Raw genomic sequence first — 15068 nt, forward strand, 5'->3', positions numbered from 1 at the left:
ACGTTAGATTAAAAAAGGACAAATTTGTATCTCAAATTTGAATAAAATCTGCTCTCACTTGACTTCCATGCCAAAGATCTAGCTTGGTATCAGTTGAGTCAGAAATTTCAGTCAATTGAGCTTCTCTGAGAAGTCCTCTTGATGGATGCATTGTTGCGAGATGTAAATTATAGTGTCACGACACGGGAAAAAAAAGGCACCGAGGAACCAAGCTCCGTTAACATGTCCCACTTGAGAAAATGCACTCAATCAAAGATCAGGTCGACTAAACAGATCAGGCATCCATCACCTGTTACTTTTAATAAATAAAATGACAGATTATCCTTCCTGAAGATTTAGATCGCATTTGTCAAAGTGGTGGCCCGGGGGCCAAATCTGGCCCGCCGCATAATTTTGTGCGGCTCGAGAAAGTAAATCATGGGTGCTGACTTTCTGTTTTAGGATCAAATTAAAATAAAGATTAAATAAGTATATTATATTTTCTGATTTTCCCCTTTATAAATCAATAATTGCATTTTTAAAATCCATCTTGTGTTTTTAGTTCAAAAAGCACTTTGTAAAATCTAAAAATAAATCTATAAAAATATTTGCTGTTTTCCACTTTAATATTGAACATAATTAAAAAAATATTTTCTTTCCTTTTGAAAATGATTAAAAGATTCTTTCCTTTAAATAAATGTTGTTTTATATCGATTAAAAATTGAATATTTAGGGCTTTTGATCCAGTTCTTCTTATCAGATAAAAAAAAAGAATCTAAATATTATATCTAGAATGGTCTGGCCCACATGAAATCGAGTTGAAACCGAACTCGATGTTTCACCCGTCCCGGTCTGAAAGTGTCCAGGTTTCGGACTGACGGGTAAAACCGAACGCAGAAGAAGAAGAAAAAGAAGAAGAAGAAGAAGAAGTAGAAGAAAAAGAGGCAAGTTTTAGCAGCGAGCCTTTGACGCAGGCGGGGAGAGGAAAGGGTTGCCATGGAAACCAGCGCCGTGACTCCAATGAGCGAGAAGAGAAAGGGGACAGATTAAATGCATGACAGAAATTGAGCATCTGATTAAAGGCATCTTTGCCATCCATATAACCCGTTGTTGCTCTCATAAATATTAGTCGAGGAAAACCTCCAACTTAGCCAGGGTTCCAAAACCACTATCCGAGGGAGAGTTAACTGCTAGTCGCTTTATTACCACGCTAATGACTTGATTAGACATCTGGCGGTCCGAGTCCAAGCAAAAAAACTGTTGCGGTCGGTCGGGTGATGTTTCGAGAAAAGGAAAGCGCTTGTTTCTCGTATTCCTCCGCTCGACTCGACGCTGATCGAACCAATAAATACGCTCGTGGACAGATGGAACATATGCTCCATCTCATTATGGAACAGCCTTGGTGCTGCAAAGACTCCAATCAAAAAGAAAACACGCAGAGAGAATCAAACCCTCCATTAACTCCCATTTTCACCTGTAAGAGTCGCTGGATGAAAGTGTCGGGACAAGCTTCTGAATTGGTTCAATTGGCTAAAATGATGCAAATTCGAGATTAGCGGAAGCGGCAACTCAATATTACGGCTTCCGTTGATGGTGCTGGACGTCCAATCCATTTTGACTGGAAGGATTGACAGCGATCATTTCAGTTTGCTAACGTTCAGTCATCAAAATCTTTTTTTATGTGAAAAATTCAGCAATTTTCATGCTTAATTTTGAACTGCAATATTAAAAAATCAAAATCAAGGATTTGAAGTAACCAAGTAAAATTATGAAATTTCCTTGTTGAATTTTGATTCTTTTTTTTACACACAAAAAACCCCAGACAAAAGCAGTCAGTAATTTTTGCTCTACGGTAAGTCGTGATTAATGAATTTTTGGCATTTAAAAAATCTGCAATTTTCATGGTAAATTTGAACTACATTATTAAAAAATCTAAATCAATGATTTGAAGTAACCAAGTAAAATTATGACATTTCCTTGTTGAATTTCAAATTTTGTTTTACATTAAAAAACAGACAAAAGCAGTCAGTAATTTTTGCGCTACGGTAAGTCGTGATTAATGCATGATGAATGAATTTTTTGCATTAAAAAAATCAGTAATTTTCATGGTAAATTGTAACTGCATTGTTAAAAAATAAAAATCAAGGATTTGAAATAACCAGGTAGAATTATGACATTTTCTTACTGAATTTTGTATTTTTTTTATATAAAAAAAAACATACAAACAAAAGTAGTCAGTATTTTTTGCGCTACAGAGTCGTCACAAAAAAGGCAAACATTTGTTCCTTCGCCCCTCCCAGTCAAAACGGATGGGACGTCTAGCGCCTCGCCCAAATGGCGTGCCATTAGCCAATAGCGCGCAACCCATTCCGTTCCCCTGCTCCTGACCCGTCAGTGTTATTATTCAACACTCGACACTGTCCAAAAAGGTCACATATTATTGTGCTAATTTTCCGCCGGCGGGAGGACAAAGAACGGAAATAAAAAGGAAAGAAGAAGAGCGGGCAAATACCTGGAGAGAATCATTTCAATTCGCTTGACATTCAAGCTTTCTCTGATTTGTTTTGACACCACAGACGGAAGAGCCGATTCCAAATGTTTCAATCGACAAACGTCGGCAATAAAATCCCCCCAATTCTCCCGTCGCCAATAATTCAAGCGCCTGACGCCACTATCGGTCTTGGCACACTTGTTCAATCCTCTCGCCACTCACCGTCTATCGCTTACATCAAATCTGCGTGGATTACCAGACGATGGGCCCGATTTCGCACGGGCCCAGGCTATTAGCGCTCTGACCTTGGATTTCAACCAGGCAATTTGTCTAAAGCGCCAGCCATCGGCTTTCCGCCCCCCCTTTTCACAGCCCCTCACTTAGCCCAAGTCGCTCCATTAGTATGTGAAGCGTGGACTTACCTGTCAAATAGTAAAAAAAGAAGAAAAAAAGAAAACGTCTCTACTTTCTGCTCAACGCTTTACGTTTGAATAGCCGCGATGGTCGGCGTAATATTATCTTACAAGCCTGGGGGTTTATCTCACGCGACTCATCAAGCGTTTGCAGACAATATTATCTTTTCATCGCAACTCGGAGAAATCAAGTCGCCCCAGAAAGACACAAAACGTGGGCGACGGCCGACTCTGCCCACAGCAAACATTTGGACTGCTTTCTGCGCTAAGCCCCGCGCTTGGCAATAAGTATGATTTCCTAGCTTTGTTGCATGTTATTAATCTCCAATAGCAAAACTAGTGGACGACATGCAAAGGAAGGGGAGGGCTAAACCTCAAATCCGCTATTTTCGAATCCTCTTTTCATTTCCCCCAGCGCCGTTGAGATTAGACAAAGAGTGACAACATAGCATCGGAGATCCCAATTTATGTGACGCGCAACGTTCGGTTGACGGAAGACCTTCACAGTCGGCGTACATCGGACGACGTCTCTCGGACCGTCACGATATAATAACCCAGCTTCTATCTGTAACTTGACATTCACCACCACGTTGAGGACAGAAAAATGTCCAATTACCTCCGTCAAGCTTGGCGTATCAAAGAAGCGTTTCCGACCAAACCCCCTTGTTCCTGCATTTGCAAAACGATGTCCTTAAGTGGAGCTAAAAATGCCTCCATCGTTTTACTGCAAATACGCCTCTCGTGAAGCCATCCATTTTGGTGCGCAACACTTTTCCAGGAGAACGTGACGTTCCGTGTTGCGTAGCGCGATTGGCACCAATTTGCTAGCGCTACATTAAAGGTGTACCACCAGGGACTTGGATTCAATGACACGACTCTCGTCGCCGATGCAGATAAGCCTCAACTATCGAAGCCCCCCGCGCGGAGGTAACGAGAATATAGGAAAAGACACAATCTAAACGAGGAAGGCGGTCTAAAAAAAGTCTACATCAACCCTGAGGCCATTCTTCCAAACCCTTCATTTCCACCACTAAATTGTCTCCTCTGGCAATGCAGCAACTTAGCGCCAGGTCGACGCTTGAGATTCAAGAGTCGGATCTCACTTCTAAATCAAGCCTCCCCCCCGACAGATAATCGATGACCTCCACGCCACTTGAAACGATCACGATAGCGAAAGAAGCTGCAGTCGACGCTAGTCAAGGTATTTTGGGCTCGTTGGGGGAGAAACCAAGAGGAAGATCTCAAACAGAGCTTGAGGGCGTCTTAAATAATGCACGCTTGACCTTACAGCATATGCTGCAAGATTGTTTGCAAAGAAAACGGACGTGATGCGAAAAACAGAGTACGCTCGGGGAAGAAAAACCTCAAGTGGACAAGAGGAAAAAGAACGCAGGAACTCACAGGAAGGTAGAGCTTGTCCCGGATGACTTGCTGCAGATCCTGGTCCACCGAGTCTTTCTGGAAATGCAGGTTGAGTCAGATAGGGGCGCAGGTCCTTGTCGATCACACCACCTGCAGGAACACAGAACGACACTAGTACCAAACTTGGTGGAGATTTAAAAAAAAGTAGTTTTCATACAAAATGCCAAAAACTGTTGAGAGGTTCGACATGTGATCCTAAATCAGAGTCAATTAATCATCAGCTCCTCTGTTTTGGATGCAGCGATTTTGGACAAACCCTCAAACTGAAATTTCTCCACGGCAGAATCCTATAGATGCTTGATACTCCAAAACCTGGCATCAATCAGATTGGCAGAGGCATTAATTGGAGAAGGTGCAGCAAAACGTTGGCGTGTAAATCACTGGCCACACGATCGCAAGTTCCATGAATGGGTTTTCAGGAGTAACTCATTCATCTCGCTGGCTCAGCATGTAGGAAAAATAAAGTCAAAGCAGCAGGAAACAGAGGAATGAAGGTAGGGGATTAGCGAGATGGACGCTCGGGGCAAATCCAAAGGGAGAAAAAGATAGGCGGGGGGAGTACAGAGCTAAAACAAGCATCAACTTGACCCCTTCTTGGGTTCCCCTGACAAATACGCCATCCATCTTCTCTGCCACGCATCCGTATAATCACATTTAAAACGACGGAAAGGGGGTGAGGGCGGTTGGCGTGACTGACGTGACTTTAGGGATTCCGCAAGACGAGTCTCCGAGCCCGTACGTCAAACCTTTGGCAAGGTTTTGCCCCGCGAGACTGTCAAACCCCCTCGTAAATAGATGTTGTTGTTTTTTTAATTATTCAAGGTAACCCAGTCTGGAAGTTTCCAGGGATATCAAGGAGGTAATGATTGAGACACGCAAACGAGCACTCGTCCGTCAGAGCTGAACTAATTTGCGGCATCCTAATGAAGGAGACACGAATTAAAGAGCGCATCTGCGTCTCGGTCAAAGGCGCTGTACGGCACGCCGCCAGACAATGTGTACTTGCGTGAGAAAACCATCCGCAGGTTACAAAAAAAAAAAAAAAAAAAATCGCACGGGCAATAACACGACACACTTGAAAGGACGGCACCTCTCTTCCGTGGTCGGCGTCCTTCTCGCCACAGGTTTCCCGATCCAATTATCTCCAGTGGCGGGAAGGCGACGGCGGATTTCTCCCGCCGCGATTCGCCGGTCGTCCGATCCAATCTGTGCTCGCTGCAATCGAGCCGCGGCCGGCCAGATGCCCCCCCTCCGCACACCGCCTCAGTCCGTGTGTTCGGGCACTCCACAAAAAGGAGGAAAAAAGAGTGACGGGAAGCGACGAAAAAAGGAAGTGAGGGAGAGCGGATGCTGATGATGCTCCGGCGGTGCTAGACCATCACACTGGGAGAGACGTCTGGTCCCAAATCGCAGAGGCAGAAGCTCCCCCTTTCACCCAGCCAGGGTACTACATCAGTTTTTTTGCCTGTCACGTCAACTTTAACAGCAAAAGTACATACCTGTCAACTTATATATATATATAAATTGTGTACGCCCTCTAACAATTTATGTATGGGATTTTTTTTGTTAAAGTACGTTTTTTATAAATAAAAAAAATCTCATTTTACCCATTTCGGCTCTAATCCGGTGATTTGGTCACTGGTAGCAGACAAAAACGTCATCGTCAACTGCTAATGCACGCGCATTCCCATTTCACACGTCCGTCTTTTCACTATATAGGGCGTCAGCAAGCAATGTACCCTGACAGTCAAGCTGTCAGCGTCATACAGCGACATCTACAGAATCTTGAATTTAGTGCATACAAAAGGCGCACCGACTGATTGGGCACCTCGTCCATTTTGGGGGAAATTTTAGACTTTTAAATTCGTCCTATGTGAGTAAATATGTGCCGCCTTGCATTTGTACCATTTAATATCACTTAAGGGGAATTGCAATCATTAATAAGGGAAAGTGATTGGCTGATATGTGGAGAAACCGAGACTTTCATCCATTTTTTTCCAATCCCTCTGTCATGTGATTTAGACTTTGGGCTACTACTAGAGTAGATACAAGCAAAACCATGTCTCAAATGTCGTGTTTGCTGTCTGGCAGAAAATATATGCACAATTTCAAACCAATCCGATTGCTTTGTTTCCACGTAGTCATATTATTAAGCAATCAAAAGTAGCTTGAGGATAAATCAATACAACACTTGAACTGTCAAAGACCATTCAGTCGGTCACATTGGCGGAAGCCGGTTTCATTAAAAATGTGTTGCCGTACCGACAATTTTGGGGACTTCAACAATACCCAATGCTTTAACTTCCATTGGAATACCGAGAGGCGACGCTGAAACTCTGCAGGGCATGACTTGCAGATAAGGCATTCCAAACATGGAAGGAGCTATGAACAGCCATGCCGCCGCTGGCATCAAAACCCTGAGCGAACCCTCTTCTGCGCTCGGCAGGTGGCGCCGGGCGAACTAGCCTCCACCCCCTGGGAGGCAAACCCAGAAAGAAAACAGCCTGTGAAGAGTGAAAAACATGCGAGCAGCTGCTTTCTCGGAAGGGGAATAAAGCTGCTAACTAGTGAGGATGCTTACAAAGTTGGATGGATGGGACTAGTTCTAAAACGTCTTTGCTTGTGGTTGGGATGTTTACAAGTGAAGATGTGGTTTTTGTAGAAACGGTCGCATGAAGCGGTGCTAGCCATTCTTTTTTAGGAGCGCCACAGGGTGGCCACGAGGGAAAAAAAGTTGAGTTGCCCAAAGAAGAACAACCAATACTTTGTTCAGGTGTCTTATCTTCACAAAGGTCAAACTACAGACCTGCCTGGCACTTTGAGGAAAAGTCACGTCTCCTTCTTTGGACTTGATCCAACTTCCCCAATTCCGAAAGGCCAGACTTTCAATGGTGACTTCTGCCTTTTTAGTTTGGCCCTGTTCCTAAAGTCTTTAGAGTACGGTCAACACATGGCCAAATGGCTTCACACTGCATCGACACCCAAACTTCTTCACTATCGACACCATCGATCGTGGTCAAAGAGCTTGAAAACGCTGCCACACAAAGGCTTTGTCATCTGATTTCTCCGTCTGACATATTTCTGTTACAACTCCCCTTTGGCTTGTTAGAGTAAGTGGACGTGAAACATAATCCTCAAAACGGGGATCCTTGCTTATGTATCTCCCAATTTACATGCCATGAATTTATCACCATCCAACAGCATCTCGTCCAAGGCTGATTTAACAACGTAGCTCTTGACCACATTTGCTGCCTCACAGCAAGAAAGTCTTAGGTTTCATCCTAAGCAAAAATATGTTTTTTTTACTTTCTTCTTATACTGCAAAACTTCCAAATACAAGAATGCGTTAAGCCCCTTTTTGTTCGAAAAACGGCGGCATCGGAAACGTGCGAACCATTGTATTTTGCGCAAAGTTGTTTCATCGGCCCCAGATTACACAATTTTGGAAAGATTGCCGAACAGAAGCGCGGCGGTTTGTCACCCTCCTACCTAAGATAAGGTGTTGCATAGCAGCAAATTGACACGTGGACTTTAATCCCTATCTGGCCCGGGCCCCTTTCAAACTGTTTGCATTAAACAGCGTGCTGTGGTTAATTGGATACTCGGAGAACTGAGTGCGAATTGTCACCTAGGGTTAGCCCAGTGCTAAAATTCCCCTCACTCACAAGGAGGATTTACCTCCCACTGTCAAAGTGCCTGCTTGCCAACGTTTGAGGACACGGCGAGCGAGCGGGGAACGACGAAGGGCGAGCGCGGGGCGCGTCGCAATGCGGTTGCCGTGGCGACCGTAATACTCCTGTCACAGCAGACGTGCTGGTACAAAGAAACAGACGTTCCTCAAGTAATAATCAAAGAAAAACATGTTGAGAATAGACTACCGTTTAATGGAATTTGACAACTACGCTCAAGCGAGTGATGCACGATTTTGTTGAACTCTGTTGAGCTCTCAGTGACCTAAGGGTCCCAAATGTAGCGCTAGCTAGCCGCCTCGTCACTAAAAAGGAGCTGTGGCCTAACGCGTTAAACAGTTGATTTGTTCAAGGAGGCTAAATGCCACGACAAATCGACCGTGACGCTTCAACGCGTGCCGTGACAGCAGTTAACGTTTTAGATTTCACAATTGTTGGAACCAATGGCGGCAGGAGTGACCCGTCACTAACATTCCAGTCTCAAATGACCCGGTCTAGCGTTTAAGGAGATGTACCATTACGCTCGCGAGTGTCAAAACGAGCGCCACGCTCGGCCAATCGGACGCTCCGGTGCCAAATCGCACTTGGCAGTCTGGCTCACGAACGCCGCAAAGTCTCCAACGGCAGGATAGACCAGCGACTTTTGAAATAGTCTCGAGAGCGGTCACTCCACGGGAAGCCACGTTGGCGCCTGCAGTGAATGATTAGTCGCTCGCTATCTGGGCTGGAATGAGAAATGTCACAAATAGACCAGTTTGGGAGTTTCAGCCGATTCCATTTGCTTGACAATGAATGCGAATCTTCTATATACTCTGAATTATTTAGATTTTGAAAATCAGGATAACCCCATTTACTGATACCAAACTTCGTTTTTCGTCAATAAATGGCCTTTTCTGAATGTATAGAAATATAAACACCGACTCATTGGGTGCCATTGACGATCCTGGAAGTCTGATGCTTTTGAACTGATTGGTCGCCACACTCTCAGTTTAAATGGATGGGATGTCTACTTGTGATAAACTGGTGGACGTACCTGATATATCAATCTCTCTCATTTTTTGGGGGAGGAGAGAACTGATTTTCGACACTACAGTCTAGAAAATCAACATCCACACAGGGCTGCTCTCTTTTGCCACTAATGACTGTGCAGAGCGTCACATTGATTTTTTATTTTTTTTTCCCGCTGGTGAGAAGAGGCTAATTGCTCCGTGCTTCGGGCCGGGACAAATGCTTGGAGTTCAGTCACGAGAACTAAACAATTCCCCAAACTAAGAGTTCTTGTAAAACTAACTAAAGCTGGATTACAAAAACAAACAGCCCTAAATTCAAACTTCCTTGCCCAGCTCTCCCGCCCCAAAAATGAATTCAAGACGCCACCGTCTCACTCGCTCGCCCCCGAGTTGACTCGTGCATCACACGGTCCATCAGCATCACTGTCAGAGCTAACGTAAACGTTGATCGACGGGGCCGTCCGCACCGTCGACTTACAAATGAAGCCAAACGTGCGCGATTACACCTGTCATTTCCAGCTAGTCTACCATGGAGAATTCTCCAAATTCAGTTGGTTGGTCCAAAAAGATATAACATACTTCTTTAACAGCAACTATTGACATTTTTTTTTCTATTCAGACAGGATTTTGGGCAGAAAAATTGGAATCGGCAAGTCAATGTGCTATCCATCACATTAAAATCAGCAAGAAACAAAAACAATTAAAATAGGAATCAATACAACTCATACTGCCTATTTTGGTTTAGTCACACCATCCTGATTGATTTTTTTGTTAACACCTGTAAATACGCAGTTGCAATAATCCAATCTGCTAAGAAAATGAATACTTGTTGGAACCAGGGGTGCGGCCAGTGGGCCGGATGTTGCCCACTAGGGGGTCCAATCTGGCCCACGGGGTTGTTGTTTGTAGTTCATCTTTCAGTGCTAGTGATCGACAAAAGAAATGGCTGAATGTTAAGACCAACCGTATGTATACATGTACATCTATGTGTATGTATGCACGTGTATGTATATATGTATATATATATATATATATATATATATATATATATATATATATATATATATATATATATATATATATACCACTTATTTATTTCTTTATTAACTTATTTATTATGTTTTTATTTATGTCTAAATGTCTTTTTGTGTGTCTGTATTCTCACCCTCTTGCTACTGTGACAATGAAATTCCCCGAATACGGGATGAATAAAGTTATCTACTCAAATCTAATCGTGCTAGACGTCCAATCCATGTTGACTGGGAGGGGAGAATGAACACTTCTTCAGTCGTCTCTCCCAGTCAACATGGATTGGACGTCTAAAGCCGTCAACGGTGGCAAGTAAGTTAATTTTTTGGGCCACAACTTAACGCGTCCGGCCTACATGAGATCTAGTTGGCATCATCTCTGCCTACAGAGATGAGGTCAACAAACTGTCTTTGTGGTGTTTGGTGAACAATCTCACACTAAACACCACAAAAACTAAAGAAATAATCCTGGACTTTCGCAAACGCAGCACAGATCTGGCCCCACTCCTCATAAATGGAGTATGCGTAGACAGGGTTCAGTCCTTCAAATTCCTGGGGGTCCACGTCACGGACAAGCTCTCCTGGTCTACCAACACCACGGCAGTGGTGAAGAAGGCCCAGAAACGATTCCATTTCCTGAGGGTACTCAGGAGGAACAACTTGGACACTAAGCTTCTGGTAACCTTCTATAGAGCCACTGTGGAGAGCATCCTGGCATACTGCATTACAGTGTGGTACGCTGGAAGCACGGCAGCAGACAAAAAGGCCATGCAGAGAGTGATCAACACTGCCCAGAAGATCATCGGCTGCTCTCTGCCCTCACTGGAAGACATTGCCAGCCCTCGCTACCTCAGGAGAGCCGGGAAGATTGTCAGGGACCCATACCACCCTGGTCACAACCTGTTCCAGCTGCTGCCCTCTGGCAGATGCTACAGGTCTCACAAAGCACGGACAAATAGACTTAAGGACAGTTTTTTTTCCCACAGCCATCAGGACTCTGAATTTGCGTTAGCACGACACACAATCCCTTCTGTGCAATAACTTCGGGGTGTGCAATAACAATGTGCAATATCTTAGATTGTACAATGTTTTAGAATTTACCTTGCCAGGATGTGACTCTTTATATCTTTATATTACTTATTTATGTTTTTTTACTGGGAAAACGCACTTTGTGGAGTAGCACCACCAATTTTGTTATACGCAGCTGTGTATGATGACAATAAAGGATTTTGATTGTATTTTATTTTTTTATTTGATGAATGTGGCCCGGCAACCAAGTTTGACACCCTTGTTTTAGACAAAACATCCTTAATCCCGGCTTTGTTTTGTGTGTGTTAAATAAATGCATTCTAGCATCCTGCGGGACCTCCACCCAGGAGAACGGAAGCCATTACGGTTGTCAAATACTCGAGCTGGCCGATAAACCGTGTTATTTATATGCAGATGGAATCAATATTGATGCGCTGTCCTTGTTGTAACTGGCCTTTGTCACGTCGGCGCTTGCTGAGAAAGTCGGACTGTCGACTCCTCTGAAATGAGCTTTCACTGGTGACACTTCTTATCTCGCCACATTGTTTTCATTAGCAAGAGACGCTAATTGAGTCGGCGAGCTCATTATGCAAAGATCCAACGTGTTTGCAATCAACACACGGCTATCATTGCTTCGACTTGTCAAGGAGGCTACGAGTGCGGGAGAAACTAGACTTTCAACTTGTAACCCTGACCTGAAACCTTTTCTGAGAGCCTTCTGCGACGTTGCGCACGGTATTAATCGAACCTACAAGCGGCGCTGAGAGCTTTTTTGCAGATCCGGACACAGAAACAATCGCTCTTTGCTACCGTGCTCCATTTTCAGGTAGGAGCTATTTTTGCATGCAGGTGCAGCCTCGTGTAATGGGAGAAAGCCAGCCCGCAAATGGAAAGAGAGCTTGTTAGAAGTTCAAATGGTGGCAGTTAAGTTAGGCAAGTTAGGTGTCAAATCCATTTGAAGTGTTTTTGTTCTTTAACTTATCGGTTGCAGTCGATGGCGCTCGAAGACCAATCCATTTTGACCAGGAGGGCTGTAAGCAAGTGTTCATAAATTTTGCTATGTCGATCTAAATCCATTTTTGTCATTTTTCACTGGCTAACACAGACAGCAAAAGGTTCATTTTTACTTTTACCGGTCACAAAGATTAGGTTCATTCATTCACTTACTTTGGCGGGGGGTGCTGGAGCCGATCCCAGCCAACTATGGGCACCAGCCGGGTTACACCCTGAATCAGTGGCCAGCCAATCGCAGGGCAGAAGGAGACCATTTGCATACCTAGGGACACTTTCGCATCCAATTAGCCTAGCATGCGTGTTTTTGGGGAAACCGGAGTACCCGGAGAAAACGCATGCAAACCTGGGGAGAAACCAGTGGGTTAGGGATTTTGGTCAACAGCCAACTTTAGCTAGGAAAAGGATAACAAACAATCTGTGTGAACTGTGTGAATATAAAAGACACACTTGTTGACTAATTGAGCCGTTGACTCCCAAACGCAGGGATGGCGGCTACGACTACAGGCGAACAATTAGAATACAGATGTCGCACAAGCGGCGGGCAACATTCGCTTCGGGTAATTGGAGCCGACAGGTTGGACTCAGAGGGTGCGCGGGGGGCCTTCGGAGACGCCACCGTGGCAAAATAACTCACTTTTATGGCCGTCAGTCCTTTTCCAGTGCACTCATTTTATATTGGATTTACTATACGTGCCATTTACTTTTAAAACAGGACATGTGTGAGGCTTTGCTCACAGCGACAACTGGGATTTACGTATCTGTCCCATGGGAACCATTATGTATACAACACTATTAGTAGCTTTGACTTACAATTTAGACGCAAAATCTTGGCTGCCATTGATAGCGTTTGACGTTCATTTGGACTGGGAGAGGGAAATTGAATGTTTTTTTAATCGCCCCCACCCAGTGCAAATGGATTGGGCGTTTAATGCTATCAATGGGGGCCAATGATTTAAGGATTTTTTTAATCAAATCTGAATGTTTTAAGGGATATTTTTGGACGTGCTGAGTACATTTTGTTATTAACAGTATATTATTATTATTATTGTTTTGAGTATTGTTGTTACCTTAAGTGTTTCATTGATTTTGTCTGATTTTAAATTGCTATTTTTTTTACTACTTACTATTCTTCTTACATTAAAAATCAAGAATGATTTTCTGAATGTTTTCTCATAAAAATTCTATTCGAATTTTTGGGCATTTGATACTGGTTTATGACCACAGGTTGACAGGCAATTTTGTATTACTACAACAAGAAAAAAGTTCCAAACAACAACAACTAACAAGATTTTTTTTGGGTTGGCGACAATTTTAGGCAATTTTTTCAAATCATGACGCAAACTAACTTGGTGTCTGCCAGTCCAAATAGATTTGACATCTATCGGTGTTCTTTCCCTGCCTTTGAGTTTTCCTTGAGTGAAGTGTGTTATCCTGTAAAGAAGCCTCTTTCTGCTCTTTGAATAATTAAGAAAGCTAAAAGTAGCTCTCTGGCACGAACGCTGGAACGGCTCTGAAATGAAAGCCAATGCCCTCCGAGTGAACGTCTGTGTTTACAGAGTCAGAGGCTTTGCTTGGGCGATTACGGAGATAATCCCCAAATAATAACAAATGGACACTAGGCTCACCGCGTCAAATTTAACGTTCATAACGCACACTTAAAAAACCAAAACGTAAGCATCTCGTTAGACATCAATAAAAATTCGATAATAAACGAGTTATGTGATATTCACTGGTGCCAGCAGAGGGCAGTGCATCCTCCCACACCAATAAGACCTAATACGACACTTTCAAAACAAACCATTATATCGTCTCTGTGATTGTACAAATAATCTAATCGATTCATTGTTGTAGCTCTACACTCTTGTTACAATGAAGATTTAAAGGCATTTTAAGCTAGTAGCGGTATTACATTTAAAAAATGTTAGCTTTCCCCCCGCAAAGTTTTGCAAAGGGTTGTGCTAGTAGGAACAAGGTGTAAGATCGCTCAAGGCGGTTTTGGTCCCACATATCCTAACGACAACTGAAATTGTTGACATCAAACTACTATTTCGTGTACGATGTTTCTTCATTCATTACCATTACTACGCCTGCAAATACGGGACTAAATGAATTGCATTTTTTGTTGGCTTGCACTAACTTCTGGTCTTCGGCTTTTCGAATTTTTGGCCTGGAGACCGCAGAAACAGCCCACAGACAATCTTCGAAAGCGCTTGAATTGTAAATACGCCATCCTCCGAAGGCACTTGTACTACTCGTAAAGTCAAGAGGCGACGAGAGCCGGCCCCTAATCACTCGCGAGTTCCCCCTCGGGCTTCATCATCACAGCGAGTGCACACGCCGGCCTGGCTGACACATTATGGAAATAAATGGAGATAGCTAACCGCATGGAGATCCCAATGCAGAAGCGGTCCCGGGGCCATCTCCTGGGTGCCATTACGTGAGGAGCGCCGCGTGAATTCCCGCTGTTCGGCCGGGCGCGGCGTGACGTGGGCGTTGGCGAACGCGTTGGTCTCAGATGAAGCCATCGCGGCCTATCGCTTTAAATCCAGAGCAGCTCGGCTCCAAATTTCCTGTCGTTTTTCATCCCGTCTCATCTGCATACATAATTCACAAAGAAGCTGGAATCACTTCCTGCACTAAAACAATTCAACTTTGGACTTTCTTCTTGAATTTTCATCAACTGGACGGAAATTGATGAGGGCTCGCATTAAAAGATCACATTTTTCGTTGCCATTGACTACGAGGGATGTCCATTGCAATGCGTTTGTTTGGAGGAGGTGTCAAATCCATTTGAACGAGGCGGCGAATGAACAAACTTCTAGCCAAACGTCAAAAATCATATTTTGTATTGGGTATAGATCATTTTTAGTTTTTGTGACCCTTTTTCCTTGTGGCATTTACCAGTGAAACGTACAAAAATAAAGCACAATTTGATCTAATTTTCTAATGCTTTTCAAAGAGTTTTCTTTTTCAATAGTTAATTCTTGCAAAGA

At 43.6% G+C, this 15068-nt stretch overlaps 1 protein-coding gene across 9 annotated transcripts in view; it reads right to left on the bottom strand.

Annotated features, from left to right (window-relative positions):
- Positions 1–14605, bottom strand: part of magi2a (membrane associated guanylate kinase, WW and PDZ domain containing 2a) — a 56636-nt gene extending 42031 nt beyond the window's left edge. For 7 of the 9 annotated variants that reach the window (XR_013298336.1, XM_077593884.1, XM_077593882.1 and 4 more), the window contains exons 1-2: positions 5396–5691; positions 4285–4395 (exon numbers count right to left, since the gene is read on the bottom strand). The gene's annotated coding sequence lies outside the window, so the exon portion shown is untranslated. Of the gene's footprint in view, positions 1–4284; positions 4396–4462; positions 4714–5395; positions 5692–14456 lie in introns of those variants that run through there. The other 2 variants (XM_077593876.1, XM_077593875.1) reach the window with 2 other exon arrangements.
- Positions 14606–15068: the final 463 nt, after the last annotated feature.

This window comes from Stigmatopora argus, chromosome 23 (genome assembly GCF_051989625.1).
Source record: "Stigmatopora argus isolate UIUO_Sarg chromosome 23, RoL_Sarg_1.0, whole genome shotgun sequence".
Taxonomy (NCBI): domain Eukaryota; kingdom Metazoa; phylum Chordata; class Actinopteri; order Syngnathiformes; family Syngnathidae; genus Stigmatopora; species Stigmatopora argus.